Source organism: Asparagus officinalis, chromosome 6 (assembly GCF_001876935.1).
Source record: "Asparagus officinalis chromosome 6, Aspof.V1, whole genome shotgun sequence".
Lineage (NCBI taxonomy): Eukaryota > Viridiplantae > Streptophyta > Magnoliopsida > Asparagales > Asparagaceae > Asparagus > Asparagus officinalis.
The window spans coordinates 41,430,200-41,444,975 of record NC_033799.1 but is presented as its reverse complement, the minus strand read 5'-3'; the positions used below and the strand labels follow the sequence as shown (position 1 = coordinate 41,444,975).

Here is a 14,776-nt window from a genome sequence, read left to right as displayed (position 1 = left end):
AGACAATCGGTAGACGTGGAAACAATTGGGCACTTTAGGTTCCTATTAGAAACTGGTTCATATTTAGATTTAAAAAATACTTTTGTAGTACCATCTTTTAGATGGAATTTAGTTTCTATTTCTGTATTGCACAAATCAGGTTATCATTGTTCATTCGGAAACAACCAATTCAGTTTATCTTTAAATTCAAATGTTGTGAGAATCGGTTACTTGAGTACTTATGACAACTTATATCTGCTTGATACAATTGCTTCTTATAATAAATCCTTGCATGTGGAATAATGTGGTACTAAGCGTAAATTAAATAAAGAAAATTCAACGATATTATGACATAAGCGCTTGGGTCATATCTCAAAAGGTAGAGTTGAGCGTCTTGTGTCTGCTGGTATTTTGGATTCCCTTGATTTTTAAGACTTCGACGTATGTGTTGAATATATCAAGGGAAAACAGACCAAAGTTAATAGATTAGGTGCCAAAAGATCTTCAGATGTCTTAGAATTAATACATACAGATATTTGTAGGCCATTCCTTAAGGCATCTTGGAATGGTCAACAATACTTTATATCATTCATAGACGATTACTCACGTTATGGGTACCTATATCTCATTCATAAAAAATCTGAGTCTCTGGACATATTCAAAGCCTATAAAGCTAAAGTTAAGAATCAACTCAACAAAAGAATTAAAACCGTTAGACCTGATCGTGGTGGTGAGTACTACGGCAGATATGATGGTTCAGGGGAACAACGTTCATTACATTTGCTAGATACCTAGAGGAATGTGGTATCGTCCCACAGTACACCATGCCGGGTTCACCTAGCATGAATGATGTAGCTGAAAGACGAAACATGACTCTTAAGGATATGATAAGAAGTATGATTGCTCATTCTTCTTTACCAGAGTCACTCTAGGGAGAAGCATTAAAGACAACAGCTTACATTCTGAACAGAGTACCAAGTAAAGTAGTTGCTAAAATTCCTTATGAGCTTTGGACTGATCGAAAGCCCAGTTTAAAGCCCTTACATATTTAGGAATGTCCAGCTGAGGCAAGGCCTTATAGGCCAAAAAAAATTAGACTCCAAAACAGTTAGCAACTATTTTATTAGGTATTCTGAACGCTCTAGGGGCTATAAGTTTTATGATCCCACACTCAGAAATATTTTTGAGATGAGAACAACAACATTATTTGAGGATGCTGAGTTTGGGGGAGAAATAAGGTTAGAAACATTACTTTTGAGGAGGAATTGGCTTCAGACCCAATCCATACAGTTATTTTTGATAATATTCAGGTTCCTATATCTGCTATTGATCAAGAAGTAAATCCGGAACCTCAAGGTGACAATGTTGAATAACTCCTTATTCCAGAAGAACAAACTCAATAATCTCAAGAACTAGTGCCATTAAGGAGATCCACGAGAGAAAGGAGAAATGCTATTTTGGATGATTATATTGTATTTCTCCAAGAACATGAGGAAAATAATAGAATGTTGGAAGATGATCCAACCAACTTCCTTTAGGCCATGAAAAGTTCTAACTTTTAAAAGTGGATTGATGCCATGAATGAAGAGTACAAGTCTATGCAAGACAATAAAGTTTAGGAACTTGTCCCATTACCAGAAGGTGCAAAACCAATTGGTTGTAAATGGATATTTAAAACCAAGCGGGATGCAAATGGTAATGTGGAAAGGTATAAGACACGTCTTATAGCTAAAGACTTTACTCAAAAGGAAGACATTGATTATACATAGACTTTCTCTCCGGTTTTATTGAAAGACTCATTTAGAACAATCATTGCACTTATTGCTCACTTTGATCTTGAGTTACATCAGATGGATGTTAGGACTGCGTTTCTCAATGGTGACATTGATGATATGATTTATATAGTGCAACGAGAAACCTTTATGTCAGGAGACCCACAGAATATGATTTACAAATTAAGAAAATCCATCTATGGACTCAAACAAGCTCCTCGTCAATGGTATTATAAGTTTCAACAAATAATTATCTTGTTCGGTTTTGAGATGAACATTATTGATGACTGTGTATATCACAAGTTCAGTGGGAGTAAGTTTATTTTTCTGATTCTGTATGTCGATGACATATTGCTTGCCACTAATAATATAGGCATGTTGCACGAAACTAAGAGATTTCTATTAAAGAATTTTGAGATGAAAGATCTTAGGGACGCCTCTTTTATATTAGGAATCCAGATACACCAAGATCGTTCTCGAGGTATACTTGGATTATCACAAAAGAGCTATATCGATAAAGTACTTAAAAAGTTTGGCATGCAAAACTGCAGACCAGGAGACACCCCTGTTGCTAAAGGAGACAAGTTCAATCTCAATCAGTGCCCTAAAGGCAACCTTAAAATTCAAGAAATGCAGAAGATTTCTTATGCTTCGGCTATAGGAAGTCTAATGTATGGTCAGGTGTGTACGCGTTCGGATATTGCGTACATTGTTGGGATGTTAGGCAGATACTTAAGCAACCATGGTATGGATCATTGGATAGCATTCAAAAGGGTTATGAGGTATCTTCAGAAAATAAAAGATTATATGCTCATATACAGAAATCAGAACAGTTAGAGGTCATTGGGTATTCTGATTCTGATTTTGCTGGATGTCAAGATAGCAGAAAGTCTACATCATGCTATATTTATATGTTAGCAGAAGGAGCTATATCATGGAAAAGTATCAAACAGACACTTGTAGCTTCCTCCACTATGGCAGCAGAGTTTATAGCTTGCTATGAGGCATCCAATTAGGAAATATGGCTGCGAAATTTTGTTATGGGACTGCGTATTCTGGAAAATGTTGAAAGACCACTAAGGTTATATTATGACAATAAATCTGTAATTATGTATTCTAATAACAACATTAGCTCAACTAAGTCAAAACATATTGACATTAAGTTCCTAGTTGTGAAAGAAAGGGTACAGAGTGGACAGATATCCATAGAGCACATTGGGACAAACTACATGATCGTTGATCCTCTTACTAAAGGATTGCCACTTAAGATCTTTCATGAGCACATTTCTCATATGGGTGTGATATTAAGGATATCATGATTTAGTGGGAGTTTGTGATTGTGATGCTTTTGTTGGCCTTCTTGTTTTGATGATGTTTAACAAATAATTTATTACTAATGTTGTTTGTCTAGTGTTTGTACATTCCTATGTTTTGTAGACAAACAACGTAGTTGGAGGATGGAAGGAATAGAGCTTCAACGATCATATCCAAAGGAGGTTGGCGGAATGTCGGATTGAAGCCTATACAACAATTCAAGTTAAAGATCAAGTTCAAGCTTCATCCGCAACGTGTACCAAGTCAAGCTTAATTGAAGATCAAGATTGCTTGGGTAATGTAGTTTAGGATTTATATTATGTGTGTTAAGTACTCTAAGCTCAATTATCTATACACACACATTTTATTGGTTTCCTTGTATATATATGTAGTCACATATATATACAACACAAGTTTTAGTTTTCATGTTTATAAATATGAAATTACATGTTTCATATTTATTATTGTGATTTGGTTTATCTACATAGATATGAAACAAATATATTTTCATATACATACTCATAGGTTTCATTTTCTATTGTATTTGTGAAAATATTGTATTCTTAGTTTATAGACTTTAATATCAGTTTATACATGTTTTACTAAGTCTATAAAAACATTTTACAAAGTTTCAAAAGTTGGTTTATGTCAAAACATCAAAATTCAAGTATTTCATATTTTCATGTTTTGGACTATTTTGTAAAATGATGATATTTTTCATTTGGGAAGTCCTTTTTGTAAACTAGTCATTGTAGCATGTTTATTATCATGTCTACAATCATTCCCCAAAGTTTTACATTTTTTGGAATTTATTTGATATTTTTAAACATGGTTTTAAAATCAGCAAAACAGTTTTCTGGAATGTCAGAATTCGGTCGACCGCACCGGTCGACCGCTCTTGTTTCCTTTGCTTAGTGTCCGACAGAGAGTTTGTCGGTCGACCGATCCGGTCGACCGAGAGCTCTTCGGTCGACCGCACCGGTCGACCGACGCGCTGTCAGTTCCTGTCGGTCGACCGGTCCGGTCGACCGATGAAAATTTTCGGTCGACCGACGAATTTTTCGGTCGACCGACGAGTGTTCCTTCAGTTTGCAACGGCTAGTTTTTTGACCGTTGCCTTGGGGTTGTGTTTTGTCTTTTGCTCAGGTTTTTGGCTGAGTTGAGAGAGGGTATAAGTACCCCATTGCCTTCAACTCTCAAAAATATTAAGAGAGTTTTAAAACAAGTTTAAGAAAGTTTTAACAAGGGTTTTAGTTTGATTTAAGTGTGTTTAAAAAGCTTTTAAGCAAATTGAGAGTTTGTTTTTGTGATTCAATTCTACAAGAGCTTGAGGAGATCATCTATTGGTGTTTGGGCATCCAACTCTTCTCCCTCCACTCTTGATATATTGAGAAGTTTTCTAAACTCTATTTCTAGCTTTTTTATATATTTGATTATCATTGTTATTAAGCTAGAACTACATTGAGTTTAGTTTTGATTTATATCTCTTTGTTCACACACAACCTTTTGAGCTTATTGTATTTACATTCATAGTATAATTTGGGGTTGTGGGTTTGTGACTAAGAGTTGTGCTTAATTGAGTTCTCACCTTGTTTTGAGAACAATCATTTGTCATATTTGTGCTTATTGTGAGAATCACTTTGTAATACACTTGTACACCGAGTGAGGAGTGTGTGGTGAGAGTCGGGGATCGTCCCAAGAGGAGTGGCGTCGGTTGACGTGCCTAGGGAGAGGTTGTAACCGAGCACTTGAGGGAGACACGGCTAGGTCCAACACTTAGTGGGTGTAGAGTGTGATTGCAAGAGTGTGAGTTGTAGAGTTTTCGGTTAGCTAGAAAACCGAGTGTGTAGAAGAAGTTCCGGCTTCCAAACCGGATTGTGTTAGTGGATTTCTCCCCGGGAGTGGGGAGCGGAGACGTAGGACGGAAGGTCCGAACTCCGTGATCATATTGCTTGTTTGAGTTTGTCTTTGGCGTATTTGTTTTTGCATTCATCTTATATCACCATTTGTGCATTGCTCATTCATTTCATCCACTATCCTATTTAGATTATTTACCCTTGTGTTGTTTATATATCCTTGCATATTTTTCTATCATTTAGGATATATCTTGTTGTTCATATTGCTTATCCTAGCTCACATATCTTGTTGTATTTATACTTGCTAGGATAACTTATTAATTAATTTTTAATTGGCATTTAATCGGATTAGATTAGCATAAGACCCTAATCACCCCCCCTCTAGGGTCTAACAATTGGTATCAGAGCTTGGTGCTCTTTGATTTAAGGTCTAATCACCTTGAGTTAAAGATCCAAGTTAGCTTATTGTGCTAATTTAATTTTGAGGTTTATTTATATCTTGCTTGCCTTTTATATTATGGATATGCATGGTTTAGGTTATGCCATCAATATTGCTCCTAGATTAGATAATTTTCCCTATGCCCAATGGTGTGTTAGATTTAAACTTTTTGTTCAATCTAAACACTTTGATTTATGGGAAATTATAGATGATGCTTATATTGTGCCCACTTTGGAGAAATCCAAGTGGAATAAAAATGATCATCGCATGTTTACTATGAACAACATTTTGTTAGAATATTTGTTAAATGCTTTTAACTCATCTATGTCTAACAAGTTTGTTCATGTTGATAGTGCTTACACCTTATGGAAATTAATTGAAGCACATCAAGGGGACTTGGAGGCGATCCAACAATCTTTGGCAGATCCGGCTTCAAGTTCATGTGGAGCATCATGCACACGGCCACTAGGCGATATCCCTAGTGAGGTTTGCGAGTTCGAACCCGATAATAATTTATCTAGTGATGAACTTGCTTGTGTATATGATACATTAATGCATGCCTACACTAAGTTGCATAATAATTTTATAGATTTGAAAAGCATGTTAATTTGAAATCCGATCATGAGTTGTTGATTTCTAAGTTTGATAATGTTTCTAATGAGAATGTGATCCTCAAAGAAAAGAATGATAAATTAAAATCGGATCATGATTCATTGCTTTCAAACTTTGCTATTTTAACTCATGAAAAAGAAAATGCCATGCTAGAAGTAGAGACTATTAGAAGTAAATTTACATCATTTAAAAATGATCATATTTTCTCTACTTCTATTGACAATGCTTCTATGCCTAATGATGAGTTGAACAATATTAAAAATCGCATTTCATCTTTAGATTCAACTCTTAACACATGCATTGTTAATAACAAGAAACTTATGGACTTATGTGCAAAGTCTCGTGCTAACTCTTCAAAACCAAGCACTCACTATGCACACACTATGCACACTTGTATAGCAAAGTTTACAAGTGCTCCATTTGTGGTCGTAAAGGCCATTTAGCTAAATTTTGCTATGATGCACATAAACCAACAAAGACTAATGCTCATTGTGCATCTCATGTAGTTTCTTCATCACATGTACACACACATGCACCCATTGCTCATCATAAGCATGTTCATGTGTATAGATGTGATCATTGTGGTAGATTTGGTCATTTGGCCAAATTTTGTTTTGATTTAAAGAGAGTTTCACATTTGCAAAATAATTTTAAAAGATCATCCATGTTTGCAAATGTTTCAAATGTTTCTCGTGCACATCCACATGGTCAACATAACCAAATGCATCCTCTTCATTGCACTTATTGCAATCGAATGGGTCATTTGCATAATTATTGCTATGACCGGACCCGTGCACTAAATGCGCCCAAATGTTGGTTGATTTGTTTTCTTTCGAAAACTCTTTTTGCATGATTCTCATGTTTTCTCTCTTTTGATTTCATAAATCTATTTTTTATACATGGTTTTTAGGCTTGTTTTTTTTGAGACACCTATTTATCGTGACATATCATTATGTGTTCTCATTATCTCTTGAATGTGAGTGATTTTTGGCATATTATTTATGCTTGCTCACATGTTTGCCATGATCTTTTATTGCTTATATTTCATATGGCTTTTTGATAGGGGGAGCTATTCCCTATTCTATGTTTGTTTTTATACTCACCTATGCTTATTGATAGGGGGAGCTTTCGCTCTCTTATTCTTTTTGTCCCCTTTTTGATGTTGTCAAAGGGGGAGAAATATTGTGAGTATATAATTTTCCTTGTTTATATGCATGTGTATTATCTTGTATATGTTCATTTCCTTCATGCATATATTCCTTTTTGTAAATTGTTTGTCATCATCAAAAAGGGGGAGATTGTTGGCCTTCTTGTTTTGATGATGTTTAACAAACAATTTACTTCTAATATTGTTTGTCTAGTGTTTGTGTTTTATATTTATTCTAGGCAAACAATATGTTGGAGGATGGATGGAATAGAGCTTCAACGATCATATCCAAAGGAGGTTGGCGGAATGTCGGTGAAGCCTTGCTATTCAAAGTTCAAGATCCAAGTTAAAGCTTCATCCGCGAGATTACCTAGAAGAGCTTATTGAAGATCAAGATCTAGCTTGGGTAATTTAGTTTAGATTTTATATTATGTGTGTTATATACTCTAAGCTCAATATCTATGCACACACATTTATTGGTTTCTTCATATATATATATATAGTTATATATATATACATAAGTTTTGGTTTCTATGCATATATATAGTTATATATATACATACATAGTTTTTGAGTTTTCATGTTTATAATATGAAATCACATATTTCATATTTACTATTGTGTTTTTGAAAACATTGCATAGAATATGCAATTTTGTGAAAATATTATATTTTTAGTTTGTAGACTTGAATATCAGTTTATACATGTCTATAAAAACATTTTATAAAGTTTCAAAAGTTGGTTTATGTCAAAACATCAAAATTCAAGTATCTCATATTTTCATGTTTTGGACTATTTTGTAAAATGATGATATTTTTCATTTGGGAAGTCATTTTTGCAAACTAGTCATTGTAGCATGTTTATTATCATGTCTACAATCATTCCCCAAAGTTTTATATTTTTTGGAATTTATTTGATATTTTTAAACAGGGTTTTAAAATCAGCAAAACAGTTTTCTAGAATGTCAGATTTCGGTCGACCGCACCGGTCGACCGCTCTTTTTTCCGATCTGATCGACCGAGAGCTCTTCGGTCGACCGCACCGGTCGACCGACGCGCTGTCAGTTCTCCCAACGGCTATTTTTCTAGCCGTTGCAGAATTTCTGTTTTGGGCTTTTTGGTCATTTACTTTGGTGTTTTTGCTGATATTTCCTCTTCCTATATATACCCTCATTGCATTCAATTCTAGAAGTTAAGAGAATGGTTTAAAATGTTTTAACAAGGGTTTAAACTTATTTAGTGTTTGTTTAAGTTTGTTTTAAGAAGCTTTTAAGCATTTGAGTGTTTCGGTTTTGTGATTCAATTCAACAAGAGCTTGAGGAGATCATCTATTGGTGTTTGGGCATCCAACTCTTCTCCCTCCACTCTTGATATATTGAGAAGTTTTCTAAACTCTATTTACTTGAGGGAGACACGGCTAGGTCCAACACTTAGTGGGTGTAGAGTGGGATTACAATAGTGTGTTGATTGTAAAGTTTTTGTTTAGCTAGAAAACCGAGTGTGAGGTGTAAACGTTGTTCGGGTGAACGTAGAAAACTCGATTGTGATAGTGGATTTCTCCCCGGGAGTGGGGAGCGGAGACGTAGGACGGAAGGTCCGAACTCCGTGATCATATTGCTTGTTTGAGTTTGTCTTTGGCGTATTTGTTTTTGCATTCATCTTATATCACCATTTGTGCATTGCTCATTCATTTCATCCACTATCCTATTTAGATTATTTACCATTGTGTTGTTTATATATCCTTGCATATTTTTCTATCATTTAGGATATATCTTGTTGTTCATATTGCTTATCCTAGCTCACATATCTTGTTGTATTTTATACTTGCTAGGATAACTTATTAATTAATTTTTAATTGGCATTTAATCGGATTAGATTAGCATAAGACCCTAATCACCCACCCTCTAGGGTCTAACAGCTTTATGTTAGGTTATATTGTCTGATCAGAATAAAATATTCAGTTCATACACTATGGTACATTATGTTTGAGGTTGACCTCACTAAAGTTTAAGGTAGGACCAGTTAAAAATAGATATGTACTAATCACATTGCATGTAATTTTTATGCTGCACATCCATGATTGATCTATGTAGTTTGATTATATTGGTATATGTGACCATTGATAGGTTTAGTTACGATAAATATAACGAATGCTGCTTTGATCCTATATTGATATAGTCAATGGACGAGATTGTTTGGAAATACCCTTATCTATGATAGCAATTTTTTGAGCTCATAAGGTTATACACACTTTAAGGAAACATATGGTGCCCAAGTGGGAGATTGTTGGATTTAAATCTAATTAAATCTATTTGTGGACACATATGTTATATCAGTGTGTGTTGCTATCTTTACAGTTAACCCGTATAAAGTGATTAATCAGGTAATTGGGTCAATGGGTATTTAAATATGTTATGGGCTAATCGTGCAGATACCAGATTGTAATTCTAATTTAATAAGGGGCTAAATTAGAAAACTGCAAGTCTATATAAATAGGTTATGGTCCCTAATCTAAGGGTTTGAGTTCTCATTCTCTTATCCCCTTCTAAAGAGAAATCTTAAGGAGAGAACCCTAAAGATTAGAAGATCCAAAATCCAAATTTCAGATCCGTGCAATGGATTCATTTATAGCTTCCACTCTTTTAGTTTTAATCTTTATGATTTAATCACAATTAAGTCCAACACATACCACACAATTAAAACAGAGCTTTACGGCTTCCTAATTACAAGGACCCGTAAGACAAATCCCAAGAAGAAAAAAACTTTATTATAGCAACATCTTAAATCTTTATTACTTATTGTCCCACAAATGAGAATGAAAAAAAAAGCATATATAATTCTTTCATTTTGAACTAAAGTTGAGAAAGTTGGTCACATCCTTGCATATCCGATCCCTCCTTTCTCTAGTTCCCATACGGTGCTCTTGAACATCTCCATCTGTTGAGATCAACATTCAATCAATTGTCATGTATTCATATTTTCAGGAGAAAGATCTCAAGTAGTAAAGATACATATGAAAAACAATGAATTACTTTTAGGGCATGGTACACTTCTCTTTTCCAATTCCTTGACTTGTACTCCTTAGCTGCAAATTTAAGGAAAAAGTTGAGTTTTGATAAATTAATTTCCACGATATGTATGTGCTTAAAACTTTTTTCCGTTTTTATCTATAAAAAAAGAAAAATAGAGAAAAATAAAGAGTAGACCTTTGTCGATTCCTTGTTCTAGAAGCCTTTCGTCTGAGGAACATGTATCATGGATCAAACCACTTTGCGCTGCGCTCTGACCATCAAATCGCCTCCTACAGTCAAGTGATAACCTAAAGATTAATGAGTGGTTTCTGCAAACCATTATAAACATTAGGGAGCAAAAAGGTCCCTTCATCAATGATCATTTAATAATGTTGGATAGCAGTATTCCTAATCTATTAGGATTCCTAATCTATTTTGATAACATGAGGTTATTAAAATTCCTACTCTATTTTGGTAACATGAGGTTATTAAGATTCCTAATTTGTTTTGTTTTTGGTTTTATGATTCCTAGTCTGTTTTGGTTTTAGTTTTTCTATATATATGGAAATTAGAATCAATCATAAAAAGAGAGAAGAGTTGTAATCATAGGTTAGAGAGACTTTTGAGCATTAAGAGAGGGAGATATTGGGAGCAAGTTGAGAGCTTTGGTTGAGGGTTAGTTTGTGAGTTTTGTGAGATTGTAATCATTTGTACTCTCCTTGATTTAGTAGAATCTCCCCATCCTCTCCCCGTGGACGTAGGCAATTGCCGAACCACGTAAATCTTTTGTGTTATTTGGTGATTGTGCTTGTGTATTTTGGTTGTGATCTCTCTTGTTTGGCTTGTGTGTGATTCGACCGCTTTCGCTGCGCACAACAAGTGGTATCAAAGCTCCGGGTTAGACTTGAAAGCTTGTTCGAAGGATTCGCTGTTGGATTCTTATTTGAAAAGTTAGATCCACAACATGGGTGAAACAAACACATCGGGGCCGTCTCTTATGAAGACGATACATAGTTTGAGCATTAATAACATGAAGATCGATGTTCCAAAGTTTGATGGCAAGAACAATTTCGGTTTGTGGAGGTGCCAGGTAATGGATGCGTTGGACGCTCAAAATTTGGAAGAGACTCTTGAGTTGCAAAAGAAACCTGCTGATATGGAAGATAAGGTTTGGAAGAAGATGAATAGTAGGGCGTATGGAGTTATTCGGTCATGCTTGATGCCGGATCTTATTTATGATGTGATGAACGAGACGTCGGCGAAGAAGATGTGGGAAACACTCAATGAAAAGTATCTTACTAAGAGCATTGAGAATCAGCTTCACTTGAAGAAGAGGTTTTATCAGTTCAAGATGAAGATGAGAGTTTCCATCAGAGAACATGTTAATAACTTCACGAAGCTACTTTCAGACATGGCCAATGTGGATATCATGGTTGAGGATGAAGACAAGGCGATGCTACTTTTGTGTTCGTTGCCCGAGGATGATTATGGTACCTTTGTCCTAACTATGATTAATGGAAGAACTACTGTTAGCTATAAGGAGGTGACAAGGAAGAGTGTTGATGAGTTCTCCGAGAAGGCATCGAGAGATGTATTAGTAGTTCAAGGCTGTGGTTCAAACCGAAGCAGGAGGTCACAGTCTAGAGGTGCACATCGTGGGATTCATAGGAATCAGTATATTTTTTTGTAAAGAGGATGTACATTGGAAAGCTGAATGTCCAAAGTTAGATCGAGCTGAGAAGAATAAGGGAAAAGTTGTACAAGCTTCAGAGGTGAATGTTGTCAAGACTAGTGGCAATAATTCAAATTCGGATTCTTCAGGCTATTCATTATCCGCACTACCGTCAGTTTGTGTTGCCAACTCTACAGAGGGGTGTTCATTCAGGCATTCGTGGGCCTTCCAAGAGAGCATCATTGGAAGGTAATAGGTATGTGGTTTTCACAGTTGGGGATTGTTCTAGGCATTGGTGGTTTGCAACCAAGTCCCGTTGATGTGAAGTCCTAGAAGCCCGCAACAGATGGAGGAAGTGTGTTGATAGAAAGGTAACTCGACGTTCTAATTATGGTAGGGGTTCTTTCTTACGTTTGTGCCAAGCTCACGGTAATTGCAGACACTTTATTGGTGTGGAAACTTTAAGGCGACGTGATGAGATGACAGATTTTGGGAGCTGTTCCTTTCTGGAGGAGGATCGGCGTTTGATATCGAACATTGGCATTGGTGTGTGGGCTACAACATGTTTGTGCCATCTTATGTATAGGTTACCGACTGCTGCATGTAGAGATTTTGGATCTGGTGGAGCTGATTTAGATTCGTCGGATGCTTGGCTACTCAGCACTTGGTCACATCGTGGATGTGAGATTTGATCCGATAGCACATTTGGGAGTCAGAGGCGTGTTTGATTATCATGTATTGGCTTCTGACTTTGTTCTGAGCAGGTATGTCACGTTTGACTCTCGGCAGGTAGAGAGTGGTGATCAGATCTTTGGGACATCGCAGCGAGTGGAGAGTGATGCTACTCCACGTTGGGTGGAGACTCCAGATCATACTGCATCATTTGGGATTCCAGCTGATGTGACACAGATTGGGAATCATGTTGATTTGGATGCAGATGATAGGTTGATCGATTCGAGTGCAGCTGATAGATGGAGTCTGGATATGGCCATTGGTTCATCACAGGTGGAGATGTTTGAATTGTTTCAGTTTGGGGTCATTAGAGGTGCTATCAGCCGTAGACTTGATCGTGATGTTGGAGAATGGTTGCGAACTCTTCTAGTGGATTGAGGCCTTTGGAGGCCATTTGGATGAACTACGGGCGGCTTGATCCCTTGGGAGAGAGGGTACGTAGGCAACCACATTGGTGCAGTCGAATTTGGTGAGACGACGCCTTGGTGCTCATGTTGGTGTCAGCTCAGTTTTGAGAATACTTCGCCGAGGTGGAGAATTATTGGATAGCAGTATTCCTAATCTATTAGGATTCCTAATCTATTTTGGTAACATTTAATCTATTAGGATTCCTAATCTATTTTGGTAACATGAGGTTATTAGGATTCCTAATCTATTTTGGTAACATGAGGTTATTAGGATTCCTAATTTGTTTTGTTTTTTGTTTTAGGATTCCTAGTCTGTTGTGGTTTTAGTTTTTCTATATATATGAAGATTAGAATCAATCATAAAAAGAGAGGAGAGTTGTAATCAGAGGTTAGAAAGACTTTTGAGCATTAAGAGAGGGAGATATTGTGAGCAAGTTGAGAGTTTTGGTTGAGGGTTAGTGTGTGAGTTTTGTGAGATTGTAACCCTTTGTACTCTCCTTGATTTAGTGGAATCTCTCCATCTTATCCCCGTGGACGTAGGCAATTGCCGAACCACGTAAATCTCTTGTGTTATTTGGTGATTGTGCTTGTGTATTTTAGTTGTGATCTCTCTTGTTTGACTTGTGTGTGATTCGGCTGCTTCCGCCGCGCACAACAAATAATGCATTGGTTTAATTTTGTAATGGAGTTGGGTTTTTTCAAATGTCTAGATAGACATTTGCATGTAAATTTCTTAGTTAACGGTAAAAATTAATATTAGACTTTAATCGTATAAATAAAGTTGCAGAAACTTAATTACCCGAGGAGTATAGTTTCTTGAAATGCGTGACTAGTTAACTTCAGCCGGAGAACAGAAACCATTCCAGGTGCTAATGACATACCTAAGTCAACCTGTGAATCTCAAAATTTTGAAGGAGATCGAAAGCGTTAATATGATCACTGGTTAGCTTTTACTAATTTGATCTACTAGAGAAAATAAATAGTGAAAAAGAAGCAGCAGCAGCAGCAGCTAGCAGCACAAGTTCTGGAGTCTACCTCATTCATGAATATATGTCCATGGGTTGAGCTCATGAGCCTGTAGTCATGGGCTAAAGCGAAAATGCAACCAGCTCCAACTGCATGTCCTCTAATCACACGCAAGGGCAATTCGTTCACAGTTACATAATAAATATTCTCAGAGCTACATAATAAATTTACAAGTCCAACACTAGTTGGGGGCTTCGCATAGAACTACCATAAACTTTTCTTACTAGAGAAAACTATTAAATATTTAACTTTTTCGGTAAGTTACCACGTCTGACGATAGTGAAAATTGTTGAGGAGGAAAATTAATCACCTTATTACGGCAATAGTTGGCACACAGAGAGTCAATAACTTGCTCGTAAGCCTTTGGAACATCAACAAATACTCCTGTGATCGAGGTCAAAGGAGAAAATTAAGCAATTACCTCATAATCTATTCATTGGTGAGAAGAACTATAAATTATTATTACATAAGTACCTTGGCTTCATCTTTACTGACTCCCCTTAAATAACGCACATCCATCCCATTTGAGAAGAACTTGCCCTAGTGATATTGATACACAAAATTGTGACGAGCGAGTAATTAAAATATTATGGATAAGCGCTGTTAGATATTGGTCTCAGAAAGCATCATTTGAAACGGGTCCCCCAAATGTTGACATAATAATATGATTTTTTCAACTAGTCCCCTAAATCTTTCACACTTTCAAATTAGTCGCACAAAGTCATTGAATTAAGTTTCGATTCGGTCCCCGAATTCTTAAATTATTTTTGAAATTAATCTCTCAAATCATTGAAATTGCTATTAGACCCC

At 36.1% G+C, this 14,776-nt stretch overlaps 1 long non-coding RNA gene across 1 annotated transcript; it reads right to left on the bottom strand.

Moving 5' to 3' along the window:
* LOC109844791 lies at window positions 9,964–10,409 on the bottom strand. Its single transcript, XR_002248116.1, has 3 exons — window positions 10,325–10,409; window positions 10,151–10,203; window positions 9,964–10,055 (listed from the first exon to the last, which is right to left on the bottom strand). It is a non-coding gene; the product is annotated as an uncharacterized LOC109844791 (long non-coding RNA).